This window comes from Agelaius phoeniceus, chromosome 7, assembly GCF_051311805.1.
Source record: "Agelaius phoeniceus isolate bAgePho1 chromosome 7, bAgePho1.hap1, whole genome shotgun sequence".
NCBI lineage: Eukaryota > Metazoa > Chordata > Aves > Passeriformes > Icteridae > Agelaius > Agelaius phoeniceus.
In genome coordinates, this window is record NC_135271.1 from 28,867,097 (window position 1) to 28,891,330 (window position 24,234).

Consider the following 24,234-nt stretch of genomic DNA (forward strand, 5'->3'; position numbering starts at 1 on the left):
GTTTCTGTGAGTAAGATCCATTCGTGCCCTTTTGCCCTCAAAAGAGCCACACTGGGGATGGTGCACACTTCTGTAGGTCCTCACTGTCCTGTTGTGCAGGGCACTGATCCCTCTTCCTGTTTAAAGGGAATCTCAAAGAGGAATGTGTGGCAAATCCCCAGAGGAGAGCTGAACAAAAGCTAAGAAACTGAATTTCAATGGTGTGGAGGATATTCCCCCTCAAAGCCACATAAAAATCATAAAAATTGAATTCTAGACATTAGGAACTCTTAGCCAGCACTTTTAGATACCATGGATACTTATTATCATGTCCACATTGTAGGGGTTTTGATAATCTACGATGTAGCATAGATACAGTCACAGAGACTTTACCTACCTGCATTTATCATTCTGGAAAGATCATGTCTATTAATCACAGATAAGAGCACAGCCTATTGTGTCCCTGACAATTAGAGCTCTCTGCCAGCAGAGCAGACACAAATGCTAAGATGAACCAAATGTAAGGTCTCTTTACAGGGTTTGGTTGTTTGGGTTTTTTTCATAAAGTCTTGTGCATGCTGTAAGTTGAGTCTTGAATTTCTGAGGTTTTCTGTAAGTGAAACTTTGGCAGGGAAGGGAGGAAAAATACCTGTTTCTAGCTGCTACAAAAACATGCTGCAACTTTCAGTAGAGTTGGAGGGTTTCTTTGTCTTTGTGAGCTGTGCTAGAGAGAGCTCACAAAACACAGGTTTGAATATACTGATGTGGCACCCCAGCATTGAGCACATGCAATTCCTCGCTTTTGGAGGTGAGGGGAATGACTTGAAGGGGAGCAAGAACCTTTGTGGGGGTTAAGAAAAAAACAATGTTGGTAAAATGTTAGTAGAAAGGAGAAACTGTAGCAAAAAAAAAAAAAAATCAAAAGGAACAAATGAATGGATCAACAGATGGTAGATGTGATCCCTGGTTCTGCAGGTCACGGTATGAACTGAGTGCATCAGCCACTTCCCAGGCAGGTCTCACCTGTTTTGAGTCTGTGACTCCTCTTCTACTAGGCTAGACCAAGTCTGCCTGTTCTCTTTGATCCATATTTTCAACTGCAGAACAAAGCTAAGAAACTTTTCCTGACAAAGAAGCCATTGAAACTCTCCCTTGAAAATGTCTCAATTTGACCAAGAAGCATGAAAAAATTATCTAATCAGAAAATCCCCAATGATGGAAAACAATCTACCCATTTATGCCTGAGCAAAATCAAAACTTTCAGCATTTGGTTGTGCATTTTGCAATTTCTATTCCACTTTGTCTAGATAAATAATAGTACAAAACAGTATTTTTACTGGGTTTTTTGCCAGAATTTCTTCACGTGGCTTTGCTAACTTCCCAAGTATTAAGCCAGTTTTAAAAAATAACAGATTTTTTCTGAAGTTCCATTTATTTATTCCTTCCATTGGACTCTTGTACACTCTTGAGGGTGGATCTCTGATCTTCATCTGTCAAGCATCTAGTACATAAAGCTGTAAAGCACGATGCAGGAACTTGGAAAACTGCTCTTGTCTTTTGTGGTTCCCAGTACAAGGGGTCCAGGTCACAAGTCTGTTTTTCAGGCAGCTGATGGTACCTGCTGGGAGCAGGCACCTGGGAAGCCTGAGGCAGCTTTGGGATACTCAGGGCTGTCAGAGCCATCCCCTTCAGTGTCCTTTCTGTAGGAAGATGAGGGAGAAGCTGGGATCAGAAAATCCAAGCACATCTGGGTTTTACCTGCAGGAGGCTCTGAGATGGCTGGAGCAGGCACTCCCACTGCTGGATGCACACTCCAGACACCCTGGCTTTCCTCTCTCAGATATGGCCTAAGGGGCTGCTGTGGTACAAATGATAATTTATGATGGTAGCACATACATCTGTAGGAATAACATGTTCATAATAATTAATATATGCTTTCAGGGTGATTCAGCAGCCATAAAGAGCACTTTAATTTGCTTCTTAATTTCCCCAAAGAAGTTACCTGCTATATGAGAAATCCAAAGCAGTGTTCTTCTTCAAGCCCTAGCAAGATACACATTCCTGCAAACAAGACAAAAATTGCTCCTGTTTTTTTCCTTATAAAATGATTTGTAATTTATTTCTGTCAACATTCTGAACTCTGAGTAAGCTTGTTGCTGGAAGACCAGAGACAGAGAGCACATTTTAAGACTATTTTATTTTTTGAGTTTTACAAGTTCGAAGAGAAATAACATTTACTCTTGGTTGCTATATATTTCCCCTATATTATTTTCAAATCAGCTGGGTTTTCTGCAGAAAACAGAACTCTCCTTTTCTTGGCCTTTTAAAGAATTTTAATTCAGAAAGGCTGCCATTTGGAGAGAGTGGAAGGTCTAGGAGGAGGCTGCAGCATGTGTCATTGGGGCAGTTGTGTATTTGTAGCACTTGTTCAGGAACCAGAAGTATGAGCCTTGGCTTGCTTGGCATGAGAAAAGCCATGGGTATTCTGGGTCCTGATACAAGTTCTTCTGAAAAGCATTACCCTTGCACACACTGCTATCCCAGCTGAAAATTCATCCTCTGCTCCTGCACCTGCTCTCACTGCAACACATCTTTGGAGTGAACCCACTGTAAGTGCAGTGGCGTGGGGGTGCTATGGCAGGAGGGACAGACATGTTCCTATTTAGCTAAAATGGTAGAAGCAGCATTATTACAGCAATGTAGGCATTCGTTTTCTTCAGTAAAGGTGGATATTTTGCTCTGCATTTTTAATTAACCCTTGTATATCAGATTTTTATCTGACCAACAAAATCCTGTCATCCCATCCACCAGATCCTGACCACTCCCAATATATCCCATTAGGACTCTTAAGAAGCTTCTGATATTCATGAACATTGTGGGTGTTATAAGATAATGGTCATTTTTTTCATTGTTACGTAGAATAAGATGGGTCATTTAAAACTGTTGGCTTTGGGATCCAATTTCTCCCTTCTGACCATGCAGGAAACATAAAAGGCAAACTGACAAGTTGATGTCAGCTGAAGCTTAGAGATCATTTACAAGCTCTATTTGGGTTTTTTGGTGTTATTTTTTTAATTTAGATAAATTAACCTTAAATTCATACAAGCAACTGAACTGAACCCTAAATAATCCAGAGCCTTGGAAATGTTCTTGGGAAGAAAAGGATTTCTCTACAACTGAGAAATGTTTTCAGAAATGTCAAGAAAGAAATCTCTGAAAAAGCAAGTAAATGAAAATTTGTTGGAAGACATAAATGTGATTCACAGTTGCTTTCTGTGACTGGGAGCATTTGGAGCATTGGAAACTAAGCCCAGGTCTCTGTCACTGAGATGAACTGATGTCACCTCAGCAGAGCTGAAACCTGTTTGCCTCTCATGTCTGTTAGGAGGGCTGTGCAAAGTGAGTTGTCAGCGTGGATGCAGACTTTAGTCAAAAAGGGATTCTCATACACAGGACATCCTGCATTGATTTACACAGGGATTTAGGAACCAATGTGGCTTAAGCTGAGTCACATTGTGCGGGACACAAAAAGGGAAGTCAGGTGTGGTTTTCAGCTAATCAAAAGGTTTTGAAACTCCTCTAGAGATAAGGTAGATTTGTGTCTGAAACAGTGTATTAACATTTTTATTAAAATATTCTTTCACTGTCATTGTGTTCAGGGACATGTTCACTAGCACAGGCAGAAATGCAACTAAAAACATCTGAAAATGCAGCACTCAGATATCTAGGAACTGCATCAACAGGCCACTCACTTCACACAGGCCACCGAGGAGACAGCAGATGCTAATGAACTCGAGCCTTTGCTGAGGTGATGTAGTAGCATAGGTCATTGAGTTGAATGAGTAGATTTACTCAAAAGCATTGATAATGTGTGATTAGAGGACATAAGCATGGCTAAAAATACAAATTGAAGTCACACATGAGGAATCAACAGATAATTTGCACCCTGAAATATGAAACTCTTAACACCCCACCACGTGCTTTTAAATTGCAGTGCTGGATAGAGATGCTCCAGTATTGACCTCACATAGTCAGCAGCCAGAACTAAAAGCATCACACTAACCCAGTGCCTTTGCTTGCACTTAGCCCAGAGTGACATCATGGTGTTAAATCTCTTGTACAGGCAGAACTGAGATGCTGAGTGTGACACAGACATCTTCCAAAGAGGAATTTCGGGAGTCTGTTCTGCAGCCGTGACGCTGACAATGTTCAGAGTTGGTAAGTGCTGTAAAGGCCACGTGCCGTGGAAATGAAGGAAAGACAATCAGCCAGAAGTAACTGATATGTGTCCAAGTTGTAGGATCCCCTGCTGCATAACACAGGCACAGGAATAAATTCCTGGGCAGCCAGTGATACTGTCAACATTTTTGTTGAATAGATATGCTTCTAGAAACCCTTTGGAGCTCCACTACACTCTGCCTTATCAGTTCTTCCCCCTACTGAAACCTTCAGCCTTTTGTAGTTCTTTGTTGTCCTACACTTCTCCCAGATTTTACTGGGGAAAACGTGGCATTTCAGTTCATACAGCTTGAGTTTCTCCCCCTTCCTGAAAGCAGAAGGAAAGAAGGAGCAGAGTATTAGAATAGCCTTAGTCTTGTTTTGATCTCAGTAAGAGTTTCACATAAGTTATAACAGAAGTCCCATGCATAAAAAGTATTATCTATGAAACTGTTTCTATAAATAACATTTTGTAAATGTTATGTAAGCTGAACTGATCTGCAATACCTAATCTTTTCATTCTTTTCATGGCAAAGGAAAGAAAATATTACAAATATGTAAAATAAGGCACATTAACATAAATAACTAATAAATTGTAAAGCTTTGTAGAAAACAGCTAACTGCTAATGGAATAATGCACATTTGTTGATTCTTGGAGCAGACACTGGCCATACATCATGCACCAAAGCAAGTGCTAAGAGTATCAGCCCGTAACAGCATTATTTAAACTTCTTTTATGGGAGAGATTAAATAGTCATTAAAGCAGCCCATACTGAGTCACTGGCTCCATTTTCTATTTTCTATTTTTTGTTTGCATACAAGAGACTATCACAGGATTTGGAGTTTTCATTATTACTTATGGATATAAAGCAACTACCTTCACGGCAGTTGACCATTAAATTATCAATAATGAAAACTGCCCTTCCCAAAGAACCAGCCCAAAGATCAGAAGCTTCAGATTCAGTAATTTCACTTGGTCATCCTGCCTCACTTAAGCTTGCCAGAAAACCTCAGGAAAGGGTCATCATGTGGTCGATCATTCCATTTCTTGGCTGCTTTGACCAACAGACACTACAATGGGCCAAAGGTGTTGACTCCTGGCCCACAAGAACTGACCTAAACCCATTAACTATTGCATGTAGAACACAAAATACAGTGACAAGATAAATGATAATTACTGTTGGTCACTCTGATCTGGCATAGATTTGAATGAAGGAGTAAAGGACATAGACAAAGGTACTTGAAGATCAAAGCTCCTGCAGATGTGGTTATTTTTAAAAGTATGGATTTGTATGTAAAGATCTTGATTCAAGTATTTTCCCCTGCATGTTTCTGCAGCTCATGGGGTTACTCACGTTCTTAAAACTAAGCTGAAATGGAAGCCAAAAGTTACCATCCACATTCCTCCACTCAGCATTAGGGACACAAAAAGTAACCAATCTTCTGAGGAGGAAGCTATTAAATCCCATACATCCAGCCAGGGCATGGGTAAAGCCAAGTGCCATACCTGTGCTCTGGTATATGCTGCAGCTTTGTAAATTTGGCTCTTCCTTTTGTTTAGGAATGAAAATGCTTTCGAGCCAAGTTAAAGGGATGAATTGCAGATTGAAAGTCCTTGGGTTGTTGATGCTCTTTATGCCAGATAAAACAAATAACAGAGCTCAATGGAATGGAAATCGCCATAGTCTGCCATATACTGAATTTGTTTATGGTTCACTTTGCACAATTTTTTCCCCTTGGACAATAAATGGACTTTTAAGCTGAAAGTTAATTTTTACTTTAAGAAATCTCTCGCTGTAAAAAATGGACAAATTAACAGCAATGAGCACTTTCACACAGGAGAAAATGATTCATTAACTGTTCTTTCACCATTGTAGAAGAGTCCATTTTTGGCTAGTCCTCAGAGAGTCCAAGGATGTTATAATACAAGCAACGTTTAGAAAAACTTCATTGCACAGAGAAAATTCCAGGCTTCAATTTTCTTCTTGAGAGAGTTCAGTAGTTGCTTTATTCTCTGTGTGTGTGTGTGTGTGTGTGTGTGTGCGTGTGTTTATACACAGAATTAGATTCTAGCAAAGGGAAAGTGCATTTATGCAAAAAGCAATTCATCAACCACTTCTGTGCTCAGAATTCACTGAGGTAATTTAGATACTTTAATGGCAAGGTAGTTTAGGTAAGGTATGCAATAAATGTTTCCCCCAACCCCTTCAAACAGTTAGAGTAATGGAAAATGTGTGCTCTAAATGAATCTTCTCAGTAAAGTAATTCTTGTTTTAATTATTTATCAGTTAGAAAATATTAAACATAATGACATAGCAAACTTCTCTGGAATCTCCTTTCATGTTGAGGGACCACTCTCACATTAGCTGGAGTTTTATGCAAGCTCTAACTAGAAGGCTAACATAATGCGGTGTGCAGCAATGATCTGTTTCTCGTAATATTAAACGTGCAGCAAGCACCTACCACAATGAGGAGACCCTTTGGATCTATTTGCAACATTTTCACCATGGCCTTGACCTTAGTGATGTCAGGCATATATTATATCTCCACTATAATTTACTATTGACATCATGGATTAAATTTGTTGTTTCAGCTAATGCAACAGAGCAAGCAAGGCAGATTGTGAAACAAAGCCAGCTGCTGAAATACGAGGGTTGTCAAGTATAAATTTACAAAAGATATTCAGACAGAGCACAGAAGACAAAAATAAATGGACAGAGAAGCTGTTTTTGACAGACTGCAAAGGGCTAGAGACTTAAACTTGAGCATTGTAAATCCAAATGTCACAAAACACTGCTAGAGAATGTGAGACATGTCTATTTCTCAGGAATATAAATGGTGATATGAGACAAAACTTTCAAGATGCCGTGCATTTTTGCAAAGTCTATCACTATCTCCTGATAAGAAACTTAGTGATCTTTTCCTCTTAGCCTTAAAAGAAGGAAATTCATCATTTAAATTCAGTGACCAACATAACAACTGTATTTGGGACAGGTAGTTTATAAAAATAGCAAAAAAAAAAAGAGCTTGCTACAGTTTTTTGGATTTCTAGAAAAATATAACTTTTGGATTCCTAGAAAAATATAAACTGACTGATAGGTTTGTTCTCTTGGTGAAATTTAGCCAATCATATATAAATAATTCTTATTTGGGCATTCATATGGATAGATGGTAGTTTTTGGCTGTTATGTGTCCATGAAAGAACAGCCCTATATTAAAATAAAGTCCTTTTTTTATTTTTTAGGTGTTATGTCAGTCACATAACTCAGGGTGGGTTCTCTTGTAAAGGCTTTTCTGTGATTCCCAGAATGATGTACTGCCTGTCCACCTGAGAAAGGACTCAGTAAAGAGAGACACCCATGGAGCAAGGTGGGCAGCAGTGCTCAGGCAGGCCTGCAGCTGAGGCTGGGGAGCATCCTGCAACAGCCTCAGCTTCCAAATTCTTATATCATCAAGCCAGTAACTGAGGCTGAAAAAAGAGGCATGGCATGTTGGCCAAAGACTCCACCTTGGAGACTTTCAGCTCCATGTTTGACTCAGCAACAAGCATGCTCTTTCTTACTCCTTTGCAGTTGAGGGAATAAATCTAACCTGAGGAAATTAAACTCTGACTCCATGACCTAAATAAGTTGTCAGCACAGATTTAAGAGGAACATACCATAGTCACAGGACCATCAATGAAGCAACTGTGGGTTCTACCAAAATATAAACAGAGGGCACTGTTTTGGGATAAACACAGAGATGGGAATGATACCTTTTTGTGTGACATCTGGAATACCTCCAAAACAGCTGCATTTTGTGGAATCCTTTCCCCCAGTGCAAATCCATTCATGGCCTGGGTGATGGGTGGCTACCTCTAGCAGTTGAAGACCAGAGGAGGTAAAATAATGGCTAGCAAGAGCAGGGTTTGTTTTGAGGGAGTTAATTGTTTCTTGCTGGGTTTTTCACTACTCAAAAGGCCTAATCTTAATAAAAATTGGGATGGGTTAAAGCAAGGTTTTGACACATGACTAAAAGCAGTGTTAAGACAAATGGTCTATAGCTGTCTCCTATTGTGTCAAAGATGCTGTGGAAGATGATCAATGTAGGCCAGGCCCAGAGAGATTCCACGCTCCACTCACTGCAAACACCTCTCTGGAGCAGCTCAGATACACTGTGCTGCAATAGGTAAGAGCAACAGCATGCCACATGAGCTTAGCATTAATTTTGATTCATTTTGCAGGTCAAGCATGAAATGCCTCTTGTAGTGCTCTCTGGTGCTAAACGATTTACACCAGTTTAGAATTTTCCAATCTTAGCATCAATTATTTGTGACAATTTCAGATAGCTATCTAATTTTGGCAATGCAGTATTCATACCTAGGACTTCATTCCCTGTATATTGATTTCCTCTAAGCTTTGCTTTTTTGGGAAAATCTTTTGCACTAATACACCTGGTTAGCAGATGTGGCTTGGCTATTATATGTAACGCAATTAATCTGGAAGGCTGGCGTCACAGGACTTTCCGCGATGCTGTGGCAGCATTATTGTGATTCATTAGTGTCACTTCCTCGGCAAGTTGTAATTGGCAGTGCATATTGTTTCTGTAAAAAATCAGTCACTGTGGTGGTAGGAAAAAGTATGGCATATTTTCTTTTCTGAGGAAAACAAAGGTTATCCTTGTTTACACATCCAGTGTGAATGTAAAATGAACAAGCTCCATCCTTAATTTGCCTCTTCTACCTCACTGCAAAGCCTAGGTGTTAGAGGATGGCGTTGAGATGCATTCAGCAGACAAAAAGTGTTTCCTATTATTAATGGCTGGAGGAGCCTTCTGTGTAATCAAAGGGCACAGCTGCAGTGATATACGGCCAGTGACAAACGGAGAGATCTTTCCTTCTCACTGCTACAAGCTTGCCAGCTTGCAGCCAGCAACTTCCAGCGCTGTATATCTGCAAGATAAATAGCACAAGATATGAATATACGCAGTGCTTACAGTCTTGAAAAGTATTGTTATATCCCCCACATACAATCATTCTAAGTATGACTTGAGTGCATTTTTCACAATTTCAGAGCTATTCTTGCTGTTTGGAAATAGATACAGCTTCTGAGCAGAGATTTAAAACCCTCTAACAGTGCTGCTTTCGGAGGTCTGGTTTGGAAGCGGATGTTGTACAGCTGATGGTGTCAGCAAAGCAGCTTTCATGAGATTCATGGCTCTCTTTTGCAGTGACAGGCAGCACTGAGCTTTTCAGTGAAAGGAATCAGCTAAAGAATATACAATAAATCTTTTTTAATTTTCTGATGTGCCTATGACAAAGCAATCTAAGGAAAGAACTCATTCTCTTCAATATGTGTGTATTTCAGAAAAAAACATCTTAGCCATTTCTTTTGCAGTTGTTTTTAGTCATGTTTTAGTCCTTTTGTTTTTACAAAAAAAAGATAATTCTGTGTAGCACCGTTTCTAAGCTAAGGATGTATCTAAACTGAAACAAACGTTAAAGCTAAATAGGGAGCAATTGCCAGTGAAAAGAAAACAAAGGTTCTTGGTAAATAAAAGATTATGTGCCCTTTAGCCTGGTTTGCTGTTGGTATAAGTGGGTCCAGATTTCCACAAACATGAAACCAAAGCTGTCAGTGGGCAAGGCCAGCCTTGCATGGAGCCAGTGTCAGGAGGGTGTCCCCATGCACATGCAGGCACACAGGCACACACGGAGGAAGTTGGTGCCGCTCTGTGACCTTTCCATGAACTTTCTAGGAGATGCAAAGATCAGTCAAGAAGCCAAAGGTCAGCATTCATGCTGGTCACAAGCAAAAATCAGTTTTAACCAGACACTGGAAGAGTGTTTCTGCCCCTTGAGTTATCTCAGCAAAATACTAATAATTGCATTTTGTATAGAGGAAAATTGACTCAGTCGGTGTTTAATGTCTCAGCATGTCTCAGTGTTGCTGCACTCATTTGACAGCTTGTTAGAAGCTATGTTCACTTTTCTCCTGTAATATATCTGTGCAGGGGAAAGATGGAGTTAAATAATATGAAGGAAGTGGCACAATGTGAGAAAAATCTGGTAATTCAGAGTGAACAGTGCCACTGCTGGTGTTCGTGAGACACAAAAGTATGGGCTGAAGAAAGGAAATTACATGTTGATTGCCTATGAAGAAAAACATTGAGTTAAAAGCAAGGCAACAGTAAAGGAAGTCTGCAATTTCAGTCATAATTGACTTGTCCAGCCTCTCACACAGTACTTGGTATCAGATTATACCACAGTGGTATCTTTGTTTAAATCAGAGTTTAAAAAAAAAAAAGAATCAGAATGAAATATACAAGTAATATAATCCTACTTTCAGCAGGTCAGAAGTGAAAACAAATGTGGTGATTTTGCTTCTGCTGTAGCCTGAGGTGGACATTTGCCCATGTGACAGCATACAAGATACATTTTAGCACAAAACTCCCATTGACTGCAACGGGACTCTGATCGAACCCAGACACAGCAAGGGCTGTATCCCAGAAGAAGCACAAACCTCTACCATATGACTGTCTTTACTACAGCAGGCTGGGAGGATTTTGTTCTAAGAAATGAGTTATTAGGAACATTATTTTGTTTCCCCTTGCCTCTGCTTTTCTCGCTGGCACAGTCTAATAAATTAATAGTAAAGTTCCACTTAGGAAAAATGATGTGTGGAGCTGAAGAGATGAAACTACAGAGATGTGAAATTTTGGTTATGGATTGGAAAGAGATGCCTTGAGTTCTTAACACTGTAATTTAGTAACAGCAAGTGGTTAATGAATACATTTTTATCTAACATATTATGAAATCTCTCAATATATTCTTCAACTCAGAAAGTTTTCCAAGTAAAACAAAGTAAAGGGAAAAGAACATAAAATATTTTTTTTGTATTGGCTTATTGGTGACTACAATTATTTCTCATGCTTATTCTTTTTTAGAGTCATCTGGATTATTTTGACCACTTCCTCACATCTTTTAACTCCTAAAGCAAATTATTTCACCAATAATTGCTCACTCTGGGGCTAGTTTTACTGTAAAAAACAAAACAAACAAAACACCAAAACAAAACAAACAAAATCCAAAACAAAAAAGTTGGGTTTGTTGTCCAGTTTTTGAACTAGAATATGAGTGAAAATGTCTCTGCAGAACCCAAAACTGCAGCATTTCCTGCCCTGTCACTGAGAACTGAAGTGCTTTTCAGAACAGGGTCAGGAGCTGTCAGGAGCACTGAGGGTGCTTTGTGCCTGCCTGAGCAGTGGAAAGGCAGCTCCTCGCAGCTGGGAGCTCCCACCTGGGCCAGAGCTGGGCTGAAGCTTCCAGCTTCTTCATGAAGGGGTCCGGGGACTATGGGCTCCGTGGTAATTCTAGATGAGGCTTGCACCGGGATAGTAAAGTAAGGCATAAGTTAAACAAGTTCATGGCAGGCAGTGTTTAATATAATAATACAGGGAGGACTTAGAGCCAGGGCTACTCTTCTGTCTCCATTACAGAGGAGAATAATGGAAAACTCGATCTTTTAATCTCTCTGCAAATATTTAACTCCTTTTAAAGTCCTTCTGATGATTGCATTTACTTCATGCTTGTGCCAGCACTTCTGTGTGTGGGAGTGCTCATAGATCCTGAAGTGACTGCGGAGCGTCTTCTCGTTCCATCAGCCAGCAGAGAAATATTACCAGGCAGCAAATAAATGGTGCTGGCCAACTTCTACTTGGGTATGAAAGCATCTTGCCAGGGAACACTCTGATCCACATACACTGACTTCTTTTAAAAGCTGGAAGAGTCTGAGAGGACTATAAAAGAAGCTAAAGTCATGCTGATGTTTTTAAATGGTCAACATGATGACTAATAGACATTCAACTATTAAGATGAAAAAAGGCATCATCCCAGTCTTGGAAGCTGAACATTGGAGACAATCAGTACATAATTAAATGATGGCAGCAGAACATTCATCTTGGCACATTTTCAGGGAAGTTAAGTCTTGTCAGACAAGCATGGTCTTATTTTTATTTATGAAATAGCACGTTCTGGTGATAAAAACCCCAACAAAGCCACAGAATCACATTGAATGGACTAAACCACACAAAGAGATATTGAGTAACTGAAAACTAGAAGTCGCCATGCTCTGTTGAGCCATCAAAGGCCTCGTTCCTCTCCTGCTCTACAGCTGATGGTAACAGCAAGGCAGGGGCAGGAACACACCACCCATACAGCAACAGGGCCAGTCCAGTGACAGTAACCAGAGTCAGCCAAATCCTCACGTCCCAGACAAGTCCACAGAGCCGAGGCTGGTCTGGGGTCCAGCGAGGAAGTCAGGTCAGCAAGGCCAAGTGGGGCTTGGCACAGTAGGAGGCAGGCACAGACACACCTAAAATGTAACTTCAGCAAGGACCAGGGGTGGAAGCCTGACCTTAAATGCAGCTCAGAAGGCACTGGACAAAAGCCTCCCAACAAGGCTTCTCCAGATCTTTCTCATGCAGCTCATTCTCACAGCCTGGCTGCTTTCATAGCAGCTCGATCCAGGGCTCCGCAACTGCATGGCATCAGAGGGTGCAGCAGTGAAAGCCACGGTGGGGCTGAGGAGAAGAACCTGCAGAGCAGCTCAGGGCCTCAGCTGGGATCTGGAAATTGCAGCAGATAAACAAAGGAACACAGACTTTTCATGCAATATACAGAGGAGGATGTGAAGGCAAGAAGATACACAGCCTTAACTGGATTTCAGAAGGGGCTACCATATCTGAAAACAGCATTTGTGGAAATGCTCGTGGGAATATTGGGTTGGTTCTTGAAGTACATTATGAAACTAAAAAAAAAAGGTTTAAAAAACCCCCAAGATTGAAAGAAAAAAATAGTCAGGAAAACATGCCTTAATCTGTTGAGGTTATCCAAGAAGGAGTTAAAAAGTGACTTAATCAAAGTCTGCAGGTATCTACATAAGGAAGAGATTTCTGATAACAAATAGCTATTTAGTCTAACAGAAAAAGGCACAATAAGATCCAATGGTTGGAAGCTGTCGTACTTTCTCTAGCATGGGTCATTAATCATTGGAACAACCTACCACAGGATGTGGTAGATCATTTGAAGTCTTTAAATCAGGACTGCATCTTTACAAAAGAAATTCCTTCTCTCAAACAGAAAATCTGCATCTGATGCAGAAACTGAATTGTGCAAAGATTGAGGTGAAAGTCTTTAAAATATATTAAATTTAAAAAAAAAAACAGCTAAGTGGAAAAAATTTATGGACAAATTCATGGAAAAGAAGCAGAGAAAGGAAAGGAAAAAGGTATTCTTTCTAAAATATATGTCTTCTATCCTTTAAACACAGTGTGAAAAAGACATGCTTTTTCCTTGAAGTTCATCTGGTGGCATTCTGACTGCACATGGTGATGGGCTCACCAGTTGTTATTTATGAAGCATGGATTCTTGGGCATGGTTAAAAAATACCAGTTGGCCTTCTTTCAGTTAAATCCCATTCCTTTGAGGTGAATTTAATCATGTCTGAAAGATATCTGTAAAAAAGAAGCACTTGAGTTTCCTACAGAGAAGAAAGGAAGATACCAGCCTGCGGGAGAGAATACAACTCTTATGTCAAAAAGAGCAAACAGGGTGCAATTCCAGGGCTATACTTTTGAGTTCAGAACACTAAAGTTTATAGGCAGAGCTCCCATGAGGAGGGACAGGAGTATATGAGGATATTTGCTACTTCTCATATTTAATAGCACTAAACATTTATACAATTCTAGTGCTCTGCTTTGATAGGAGCTTCTTTGTGCAGGGAGCTGCAAACAGAAGAGGGCAAGGAGCAGACAATCCATGCACAGGAAGAGAGCTGCAGCCCAAAGCCTCCAGCAGCCTGCACAGAAAACTTGAGCTGGTCTTTCCGAGTTGCTGCCATGACAAAAAAAGGACTGGTTTCCTGCCTGCTTTGACCATGCATGAAGTCTTTCTCTGAAACTTTATGATTTTAGCCTCTGATATGCAAACAGCTGTTGGATAGAAGTGTGTGTTCCAAGTTCACTGGGCTTTTCATGACCAGAGAATAATAGTAAAGAGCTGGATGCAGAGATTATGCTAGCTTTGCTCCACCTGTCCTTTGGGATCCAGTAGTTATGTCCCTAACCCTTCTGTGACCTAAGCATATGTAATACATGTAGCATGGCTGGAGACAGGCATAAGGAAATGAAAATGCATAGGACATACCTGCTAATTGATGATGTGCATGCCAAGGCACACAGCTGCGTGTGTGTGCGTGCTCCGGGAGCGTGCATGCCACATGTGCACCCCATCCCCCACTGCAGCAGGACAGATTCCCAGTTAAAATTCAGACCTCTCTGGAGTAAGTGGCCCATGCCTCTACTGTTCCTGGAAAACCTGCTGCAATACAAGTAACAATCAGTTGCAACAATTCAATGCAGTTCCTACTGTCAAATCTTTAAATTCATTAGCCATTTCACATACTTTGCCATTCACATTGTTGGATCACTTCTTTTCTTTCCATAAGCTTATGAAAACAAACAATTAGTTAAGACAATTTCTATGGCTTTTCTCCCCACACAAGTAATTCTTAGTCTTGCTTTTTCTAAAGCCTGCTGTTGGGCTGAGCAGCATTTTTACCCCCTGGGGTGTGTGTTTCACCAGCGATGGTCGCCAGATGAGGCTGTTTCAGGCTGACACAAAGTGCCATCTCCAGAGGCTGAACAGCTCTGAATTACCCCACAAGTGCTGCTGGCTGGAGGAGCCGGGGGAAGGCAAGAGGCTCAGCTGCTGTTCAGCATGTCACAGCACCAATCTGTCAGTCAGCACAGCCCAGATCCCACACAAAAACCTCCATGGGCTTTGGATCAAGCCTTAAGCATTATAGTACTTTGGGACTGTGTGTGCATGTGTGTGGTTTCTGGGTGTATGTTTTAATTTTGTTTTGTTCTGGAAATACCAAGTATGTCCTTTGAGACCATTAGAAATGAAGTTTATATAGACATGGTAAAAGACCACTGTAGGCAAGGATAATAAAATATTAAATCATTATGAGAGATATAACAACTGGTTTAAAATAGGAAGTGATGAGTTTTCCAAGTTCAGCAAGTATGATTATTTTTCTCTTTCATTTTCAGAGCACCTGTGATTATATAGAACTAATAATTTGAGAACTGAAACAAACTGGGTTTGTTTATGAGCAAGCAATATAAACTCATCTATCAGACTCATCAGGATGTGAGCCAAATCATAAATTACCGTCTTACTGTTGGCTTTTAGAGAACAGTGACACTTCCTCCATGTGAAAATATGCCCCTTATTTTTGAATCAGGAAAGCTAAGAGCTTTGCTTCTGGCAAGGACAACTCTAAAAGGAATCATTCCTAATGCAATCTGCCCTTGAAATAAAGCTTCCTCTCATCGGCATTCCCCATGTCATCTGATATGGGCTTCAAATACAAAATTTTCATTGTTTTTCTATGACATTGTCAGGATGGGAAGAAATATTAGCAACATGATTCCTAACAGAATCTGCATGAAGTCGTCACACATTTCACTTCCTGCTAGACATAAATCCATTATCCTACAAACTGTGTTGCTCACATGACATTCCTACTAAGCAGCTGCAGTTGATAAGAGCTAATCTGCATAATTTGCTTTGAAGTATCTTTTAAGATAGGATTAACCAGATGATGTATTCTTTTTTTTCTTTCCCTCTTTGTCTCTCTTGATGGTGGTGGTGTTGTCATCGTGGTCCTGTTCCTACAGAAATGTTTGTGGATTGCAGATACCCACGTTGTATCTGTATACCTTGTGAGCAGTTTGTCTGTATCTTACACTAAATGTGTTTAAACCTAAATGTTTGGACTGCCAGAAATAACATAGAGAAATCTGGAACTGCTAAAATCAGAAAATAAAAAGTCATTGTAGTTAGCCAGTATGACAGTGCTTGAAAATATATCTGATTTACCAAGAAATGAATGTTCTGTATTTCCATCACCTTGCTTTCAAGTCCAAATATGTATTGTTTTTCAAACACTGGCATTATCTGTAAAAAAGATAATAGTTTATATTTGTATTGAGTGACAAAATCCCTGTCTCTAAGACACTGAATGGTTTTGTAGCTTCTTCCAAGGGATAGTTTTGTTGTGTGGAGAATCACATCTTTGCCCACTTGTTTTCTGCATCGCTTGCCATACACAATGCAAAGGAAGTAACTGTGAAAATGCAAATGAATATTCTCATGTAAGTGGTGCTAATATGATAGCATGCTATACATCTGAGTGTCTCAGAAAACTAATGGGCACCATTTTGAACTGTGGAAACATGAGCCATGGTGGAAAAGTTGGAATTCAGATTTATTGCTTCTTTCTTCTCATCTCCAATGCTTGAATAAAAGAAAGAAACATTTAAAGGACGCAAGTTGAAGTATCTTAATTTCATCAGCTTCGGCTTGGCTTTTTGCTCTTCTATGTTCAAATGAAGCACCTCATCAAAATTACATTACAATTATAAATAAAATCAAGGTCCACTTTTTATTAACTTTTGCTTTTTATCCTCCCTCTGTTTAAATGCATTGGCTCTGAAGTCTCCTGGCTGCAGACGCTGGGTGTTTAGAGGCAATACTGCAGACTTTTATGTTTTATGGATACTACCAGAACAATATAACATGATACTGACAATCATAAACAGATACTAAGTTGTTTCAGTTTGGAAACAATTGCAGCCATATAACCCTTGGTGGGCTCTTTTATATGAACTTTTATTTTTCTCTGTACAATGGCTAACATGGGAACTATCCCCCCTCCAATAGAGCAGCTTGTATTTGCTCAGGAAATGGTTAAGTTACAGCTGGTCACCCCTGTTACTTCATGGAAATGCTTTGATTTGTCTTCCATACTAAAACAGTTAGAGTCATTTGTTTTACTAACAACTCCCCTCAGAGCAGAACCTCAATACCATCTTAAAGCAAAATTAACTTCACACATGACTTTGTCAAGAAGCTTATTTCCATCTCAGGAGAGTTCAAATTTCATGAAATCTGGACACAGTGTAGTTAGGAGGACAGACTTTGGAAATGTTATTTCCTTCTTTGTGCTGCCCATACTGGCCACTCACCCAAGGATTTTTCAGGTGACATAAAGGCTTTCTTAAGAGTACAAAAATGCCTGTACTTGACCAGGTTACCCAGCTTGGCCATTGCCAAGAGGGCACTGGGCAAAATATTAATTGTATCTCCAACCTGCACTCTGACTTGTTCAAAGTGTAACCTCAAGGATGTGTCCACAGCAGCCACACTAAAATAACTTTATTTTGAAATCTTCTGATAATTTGTAAAATATTTGGCATATCTAAGAGTAGGGAATAATTCTGGACTGGCTCATCACTTTCAAAAGGGGGAAAATATAGCTGCAGCCCCCCCAAAACAACTGACAAGGCAGCTTAAATATACCAACAGTAGATGGACAGCTAACATGGGCTCTGTATGTACCTTGCTCCACCCTTCTCTGAGGAGTCATATGAATATGAAGCTTTTTACTGTTAAATTTAAGTCCTGTAAGGGGGGGGGGAGAAAAGGAAACAAAAAAATATTGTAGTTTAATGGTGCTAATTCTAGTTTGTCTAGCACATTCAGATCATTTGAGAACACCTTCTGGACATGAAACAGAGAAAAAATGAAAGATTTCTCTTTGTTAGAATTTCAAAGCAGTTCGCATTCACCACAACCCGCCTGCAAACAGTAAAGCTCAGAATACCAGCCCGTATCAAGTCATTAACCTTTTAGGACTCAATCAAAGCAGTGTTGTGTGACATTAATGAATGCTTTAATGTGGTATATAAAAGCTAACAAACATGGAAACTGGCAATGATTCATCAAATTTAATATTCCATCAAACATTTAATTTTGAAGACTGACACTTTTTTAAAATAATGCAACAGACTACAAGTTCAGAAGAATGCCTTTAATGAGAGCCATTCCCCACTTTTTAGGACCTTTCCAAATTGCATTTAGATGCCCAACAAAAGCAAGAAAAGTGCATAAAAAACTGAAACAGTTATGCAACCTTCTAAATAACATTTGAACATATTTTATGGAATCTGTTGAGAAGAGTGAAGGAAGTTGTCCTTATAAATACACTTGCAGTTTAGGTCACACATTGTCTGCAGTCATTGCTAGGAGGCAAAAGCCCTGTTGTAAAACAGCTGGGCTTCTTGGCTTGGGGCAAAGGCAAATTCCACAGCCAGAAACCTAATTAGACACTTTTGGAATTCACAGCACCCTTTCACGCTATGACCTTTTCCTTTCTCTGCCTTCCCCTTGCTTCTCTACAGCTCACCCCCATATGTCCTCCTCCCCCCCTGTCCCCACATGAACATCTGATCCTCTCCTTACTAAATATGTTGCTCTTTATTGCATAAATACTGTCTACTGGCCAAATTCAATCCTGCTGGTAATAAGACCAACTTGGAAGTCAACAAGTTTTATGTCATGGATAAATTTGTCCCTGTGATGCATTTAACTTGTAAGAGACTCTGCTTATCCAATCTCCTAAAATTTTTTGAAAATATGGACTGCAGGGAACTGATTTCAAAGAAACAGCTTTATCTGTCCTGGAAAATTTCAAGGTAACCAAAGAATTCTCATTTTGCCCTGGAAAGAAAAGCAAAATAGTCTGACTAAAACCCATCAAGACATGGTCTAAGCCTGTCCCATTGCCAGGGCACCCACCCGAATGCAGAAAGCCCAGGTTCAAATTCCTGGAGGGACTTGAACCTGGGTCTCCCACATATGACAGGTAAATATGCCAGCTCCTGGTCCCACACTGGCTTCTTTCAGGACTGAAATAGCAATTCTGTTCTGAACCTGGCTTTTTCCCTGAAAGATTTTGCATACTCACAAAGCATTTTTCATATTGACAGATAGGTATTTTTCAATGAACAGTGCCTCATCACAAATTTGCCAACCTCCTATACCCTCAGAAAAACTGATTCAGAACTTTTCTAAAATACTAGTACACTTTAATTTAAATGTTATTTGTGTCAAAGGGAAACAATATCCAAAACCACATAGATATAAGAATCTAGATGTCTTATAAAATAAATGTACAACTGATAGAAATGACAGGCTATTAAATGTCACTGAAGATATATAATTTACAGTGGGACTATTATATATCATTTTCTTAAATTGTTTTTATAACATAAGCTGCAGTTCTTATCCAAACTCATTTCCAGCCAAAGAGCATGTTCCCTCACACAGATTTTTCACTTAACTAAAAACTGCAGGATTCATCCATTAAAAAAAAAAAAAAGTATGATAAATAGGATATTTTAACTGAATTGGGTAATAGAGAACTGCTGTGCCACTCCTAAGAAATGTCTATAATTCACTTATGCCTTCTGGTATTTGTATAGCATGTTGACTCATGAATCACAGAGTAGCTATCATAAAAAAAAAACAATGTCTCCTTGACAAAAAATACATTTAACTCAGCTGAGATTTGCAGTTAAGGTTCATGCCTACATTTTTAAAATCACAAATACTATTACATTACACTTGGGGAACTGTTTTTGTAGACCTGTGCACTTTGGTGGTACATTTCCTGTTCCAAATCCCAGAAAGCACTAACGAGTTGCTTCTTGCCATGCACCTGGCAGCATTATTCTCACTTTGCACATGGTAAAACTGAGGCAGAGGAGCTCAGTAAGGAGGTCAGGGGAGAAGCAAAGTTCAAAGCTCAAGGCAGAGGGCAGAAGTAAATGCTGCTTTGGGCAGATGGTGCCCCAGGCTTCCCATGGTTGCCAGCTCCAACAAGAGGTACCTTGCTTCCTCTGCAACTACCCACCAGCAGTACCTTTCCTCTAGCTGCCCTTTTGCAGAAGCCAGTGGACTTATAAAATTTTTTTATTTTTATGGAAATGTATCTTTTTCACCAGCCAAAGGCATTCTGATACAGTTTTGGCCTATGAGGAAAGAAACAGGTACAGGCAGATTTTTATTAAATATGTAGAGCAGTTGGGATAGGAGCAGGTGAGAGGTGCCTACCAGGGGATGTCAGTATGCTTTTGTCACATCTGAAATGATGAGATACAGTACTTGTCACAATCATTGGCAATGGGAAAGGGAAGAAAATACCTACAGGGTGTGCAGAGGAAATGGCCAGATTTGGGTTTTCCTCCAAGGAAAAAGCGTGCATCTCTCAAGGCCTGTGAGGCAGAGATTAAATATCAGTTGGTATTTGGAGGGTGTCAGAGGTGCCAGGTGAGAGGAGATCCTGCAGAATAAAGTCTCAATATCAACAGAGAAAGAAACAAAACCAGAGGGCTCTTTGTGACTTCAAACCCACAGAATATTGCCTCTACCATGGCAACTGGGGATGCACAGTCCTGAGCCAGGCACGTTGGGCTGACTTCCAGTTCACCCCAGCCTCGTCTGTTCAGCCAGAACTGAAGGGGTGAAGCATCTCCCTCAGCCTGGGCCCTAAAATTATCTCTTATTTCACTTTCCCCAACAAGCACGTATCTACGTATCTACAACATGCTATTGCTTTTTTGCTTGAGATTCCATATCTCAATCACTGAAAAATACCATTCATTATCATTTGCAACTATCATTTTAATCATAAACTAAACCTCAAAGCAACACTAAGTGTGCATGATTGCTAAGTGGTCAGCATCATCAAAGTCCCCTGGAAAAACTAATTAGTATATTACTATATATCTGCATACCTGGGAGATAAATGTTGTTCACATCCCCTTCCCTAAGGACAGAATGGAGATGGTTCAGTAAAACACTCTTCCTCTTAATATGCAGGGTTTGTTGTAGGAGCAGCTCAATTCATATTTCCACCAGTTTGATGGTAAGGGAGCAGCAGTAGCAATATTAATCTGCAGTAACCTGTCAGTGAACTCTACAGCTAATATGATGTAGTTATGATTTTACCATCAATCAGAACTGAACAGGCCCTGGACAATCCTTACAGCACTGCCTCAAAAAATCTAATTGTGCAAAAGCTTCATCAGTTTCCAACATTTCTTTTTTATCTGTCACAGACTTTTGGCCTACTACACAACCTTTTATTATTGGTCTTATTGCATTAGCTTGTAGGACAAAAAAGAAAAGGCTAAATCTAAGAGTTCCCCTGCATTCCATCATTTGTTACCATGTAGGATCCTATTTGACAGTTCCATATTATTTTAGATTTAGATAAATATTCTTAGGACATATGGTATTGCATGAACTTTTGAACCACTGATTGCCAACATATAAAAAAAGGCTAGCAATATTTTTACCTCTGCATTTGCATGTTCAATTGTATAAGAAATAGATAACTAAAATGGGAGAACTAAGCTGTAATCAGGATTGGATTAGACAAAATGTAAACCCAGACTTTGTTTTTTCTTTTAATTAATTGTATTCATAGAGCAGCAGGATAGTTAAAAAATTAATTATTAACAGCAAATATGAACTTCTACAGGAGTTAGAGTTCTACTAGTAATTAAGATAACTGTTCATTATTCTTTTCAGGCATTTTTAGTACGACCATTTATTATGCAGTTTTGTAGCTTAAATTAGATATAGATGTGTGTGTGTGTGTAAATATCATAAAAGAAACACAGACAGGCATTCTCAGCCAGAAGCTTTCCTACAAACAGTGGCCATAAGAGATTACAACTTGCAGTGAGAGACATTACAACCACACTATTTCTGGTGAGTTTACTATGCGAGAAGTTCTGGTGTAACTTTTGTGATTTTAAACATATAAACCCATCAAGGAAGATGAACTATTAACATTATCTGTTTAGTCATTTTAATCTTTTGCATCTTAAATGTAATCAGGCTTTTCAGAACTGAAATTGCTAATCAGCATGTTGGATAAATGTTTCCATTTTAAAATGTGCACATTTAGACATAACAGCTGGCTGTAAAGAATATATTTATATTTGTGATTTAATGTATCACAAACTTTATATTTGATTTCATTTAGCTTTACCGAGAAACTGAGAAAATTTTTGCTAGCATGATCTGTTTTGACAGCAGTTTTACAGCAGCAGAAAAGCATGGAGTAATAAATGAGGTGTGCATACAATGGCATTATGTAGTCTTTAAAGCAAGCATGTCTTTTTAACAAAGCAGATTTTTTTTACACAATTTCAAGTGATTTCATCCATTTCTAACATGAGCTCAATTCATGTGAAGCAATACAGATTGTGCATAAACAGAACACAGCACTCTTCTCCACTACAACGGCTGTTCATTAATTTCGCAAACTGTGTTCAAAACTGAGGGGAAATATTGTTTTTAGAAGAATTGTAACTTCAAAGAAATATTTTTGATGATACGAACATCAAATGAATAGCTGAGTTTTAGCCTTCAATCAATCATAACGTAAAGTAATTGTAATCTAATAAAAATAGCCATACAAAATAAGGAAATGGCAGTTGCATCCTGTTAAAAACATGCAGGAATGCAACTTTGGAACTACTGAGAGAACCGAGGCTGTAGAAAGACAAAAACAGGATGTTAAATTCTTACGACAATTGGAAGTAACTGATTTTTTAAGCACCCGCCACCACCCGTGATCATTTGTTCAGCAGCCTCTAGGGGGTTCTGTGCGACTGCAGAACCCTGCAATTTCATGAGCACCTAAGAACAGGTTAGCAGAGATACAGGCATTTACACTGATGTTAAAATGTCCAGCTGCATTGTCACTGCTGCAAATTTGACTGCTACACTAGTGCCAGTGTTCTCTAAAGTGAAAATCACAAAAGAAAGTTCTTGAGAACTTCAGCTCACTTCAGAATTACTTGTCATCATGGCAATAATAAAAACATTTGTTATAATTAATATAATTACATTAAACTGCATGTAGTCATTACTTAGGCAAGCGTATTTAAATGTCAACCACAAATTTATTCACTTTCCTTAATGTTTTTAACAATTATTAACTCCTTGTTTTAGAAGACTGTCAGTAAGAAATAGTAGTTTTCCTTCATATTTCATATTCCTGGTTTTGCAAGAGGCTGAAAATTTACCACCACATACTAATTCTCCTCTGTACTGTAAGAGTCAACTACAAGATGTTATAGGATTCTTGCTATTAAAAAAAAATCAGTAGACCGTTAATAACAGAATGGAAAAAAAAATTTAAGTGTGGTACAATGTGTCATGCCTGGCCAACCACAAATATAGCAATAGAATTATAAGCTCAGTTGGTTAGAGAACAATAAAGCCACATTAAAGTTCAAAGATTAATAACAGTATAATTATCAAAAAAACCTCAAGCCATTCTTTAATGAATATTATAACAAAAATAACATCTGGGGATTTTAAAATCTATTAGTCTGGATTTTTCAAACATGAGAATGTGTAGTCAGAAATCCTGATTTTCTCTAGAAAAGGTCATTGAAGAAAAGGCTGAATATTACCAGAGTCTGCTAAATTATTCTGATTTGCTATACCTGCAAAGCAGTTCAGACATTGCAACAAATGAGTCCTCTTAGTCATAGCTGTCCCAAGAGGGTGATTCTTACCTCATACTTTTGGGGAAATTGATAGAATGAGCTATACAAATAGTTCCTATAATAAGGATTTTCTTAACCTTTATTATTCACATGGCCTCACTGTTACATAAAAGGTAAATAAATGAAAGTTCTAGCTGGCACAGCTTTAACTACAAATTATAAAAAGACCTCTTTCTGGTCAGTAAGTTAAAGTCAAACCTGGGCATTCTATAGAACAGGGCTGCATGAGTCCAGGAATCAATGCCTGGCTTTGCTGGCCTCATGGTTCATAGCTAGAGGAATGCTTCTTTTGGGCATGGTCCTTCTTCTGATGGACTGTCAGGCAGGGATGTTATGCCCTCTTGCACCCAAAACACTTTGGTCATCCTACATCTTTGCAAATCAAAATTTAAAGGAGGCTTCTCCAAAATGGAATTTAATACCTGCAATTTAAGCTGTCTGTGGGACTTAGGGCGAGTTTTGTCCTGGTCACAAGCCACGGTCACACACAGTCCCCACCACAAGTATGCTGTGACTGGGTCAGAGGTTTGGTGGTTCCTGTGGCATGGGAAAGCT

General features: G+C 39.2%; 1 long non-coding RNA gene across 2 annotated transcripts in view; it reads left to right on the forward strand.

The window, feature by feature from the left end:
• The window catches only part of LOC143694513 (uncharacterized), a 173,606-nt gene that overhangs the window by 129,181 nt on the left and 20,191 nt on the right, over positions 1–24,234 (forward strand). For both annotated transcript variants that reach the window (XR_013183027.1, XR_013183028.1), the window contains exon 2: positions 4,103–4,197. This is a non-coding gene — a long non-coding RNA (uncharacterized LOC143694513). The remainder of the gene's footprint in view (positions 1–4,102; positions 4,198–24,234) is intronic.